We start from the raw sequence: 2051 nt of genomic DNA on the forward strand, positions 1-2051 counted from the left end.
TGGGCTTTGTCCTTCTTGGCCTTGGTCCTCTTCTTTCAGGCCTGGAGCTCAAGCACTGCAGGAGAGAGGGATGGAGAGAAGGATGGATGAAGGGCTAATGTGAGAGAAAGGAGGTGACCCAGGTGAGGGTGGAGACCTAGCAGCTGCAGGGCCACCTGAGCAGCGGCTCCCTAGCAAGCATCATGGCTTTGGCTAAGTTGCTGTCCAGGAAGCGGGCAGCCCAGGGGGTGTAGAGCACCACTGAGCTGGGGTATACCAAAGGGGGCTCGGGCCAGGGCAGAGGGCTGGGGGAGGGGAATCTGCCTCACCCTCGAGCGAGGTTCTGCAGTGGCCCCAGGATGCATGTCGGCCCGAGGGGAACAAGGTGGAAGGACGCCGGGCCGACCGCAGCCCTGAGGCAGGGGTTAAGGGTGGCACCACCTCAGTGGAGGGGCACCACACTGCCGGGTACCCAACCGCTGTGGTTTGGAGAAGCTCCAGCACTAACCCGGCCTCGGCCCAGTGGCCTGTGCACTTCACAGGCAGCGACTCCTGCTCCCGCCTCAGCCCCAAAGCAAACCTGCATCGCCCTGCCCCACCAGGGCGCACGCCTGTGTGGTGAGTGCGAAGCCTACCACCTGCTCCAGAGAAGGGGGGGCAGTAAAGAATGGGGGTGGGGGACAAGAAAGGGGAAAGAATGTGGAGCATCCGCGATAAAGACTGAAGAGGTCCTTGAGAACCAGGCTCAGAAGCCTGACAGAGAGGAGAGGTTTGTTCTGTTTGCCCCACAGCTGCCTCTTAGGAAGGGCAGAGAGCATGTCTGTGAGGGCTCCCTGTGCGCTGAGTCCCCTTCCGCAGACAATTGGAATTGGCCTCAGTTTTCTGGTCTGTAAAATGGGTTGTGTGTCCCAGTGCCTTCACTGAGCTTTGAGGGCCAATTGAGGTACTATATAAAGAAAATGAGGGCTTCCTCTCGCCAAGCGTCCTTGTGGCAGTGACATGGTCTTTAAACCCTGCGTGGCAATCCCTGACACTCCTCCATAATGCCAAAGAAAGACAGGGCGACCTGGAAGTCCAACTACTTCCTTAAGATCATCCAACTTCTGGATGATTATCCAAAATGCTTCACTGTGGGAGCAGACAATGTGGGCTCCATGCAGATGCAGCAGATCTGCATGTCCCTCCGAGGGAAGGCGGTGGTGCTGATGCACAAGAACACCATGATGCGCAAGGCCATCTGAGGACATCTGGAAAGCAACCCGGCTTTGGAGAAATTGCTGCCCATATCTGGGTGCATGTGGGCTTTGTGTTCACCAAGGAGGATCTCCCTGAGATCTGGGACATGCTGCTGGCCAATAAGGTGCCAGCTGCTGCCCGTGCTGGTGCGATTGCCCTGTGTGAAGTCACTGTGCCAGCCCAGAACACTGGTCTGGGGCCAGAGAAGACCTCCTCCTTCCAGGCTCTAGGCATCACCACTAAAATCTCCAGGGGCACCACTGAAATCCTGAGTGATGTCCAGCTGATTAAGACTGGAGACAAAGTGGGAGCCAGCGAAGCCACATTGCCTCACATGCTGAACATCTCCCCCTTCTCCTCTGGGCTGATCATCCAGCAGGTGTTTGACAATGGCAGCATCTACATCCGGAAGTGCTTGGCATCACAGAGGAAACTGCATTCCCGCTTCCTAGAGGGTGTCCACAATGTTGCCAGATGTTGCCAGCATATGCCTTCAGATTGGTTACCCAACTGTTGTGTCAGTACCCCATTCTATCATCAATGGCTACAAGCGAGTTCTGGCTTTGTCTGTGGAGACTGATTACACTTTCCCACTTTCTAAAAAGGTCAAGGCCTTCTTGGCTGACCCATCTGCTGCCCTGTGGCTGATGCCCCTGTGGCCGCCACCACCACTGCTGCTCCTTTGCAGCCTCAGCCAAGGTTGAAGCAAAGGAAGAGTCGGAGGAGTTGGACGAGGATATGGGATTTGGTCTCTTTGATTAATTGCCAAAAAGCAACCAGCTCAGCCAGCTCTATTTGAGAAACAAGGAATAAAGGCTTACTTCTGAGAGAGAGAG

At 55.7% G+C, this 2051-nt stretch overlaps 1 pseudogene; it reads left to right on the forward strand.

Annotated features, from left to right (window-relative positions):
• Positions 1–1022: 1022 nt before the first annotated feature.
• On the forward strand, positions 1023–2040 carry LOC102758284 (annotated as a pseudogene).
• The last annotated feature ends 11 nt before the right edge of the window (positions 2041–2051 follow it).

The sequence above is a fragment of the Myotis davidii genome, unplaced genomic scaffold (assembly GCF_000327345.1).
Source record: "Myotis davidii unplaced genomic scaffold, ASM32734v1 scaffold504, whole genome shotgun sequence".
NCBI classification, from domain to species: domain Eukaryota; kingdom Metazoa; phylum Chordata; class Mammalia; order Chiroptera; family Vespertilionidae; genus Myotis; species Myotis davidii.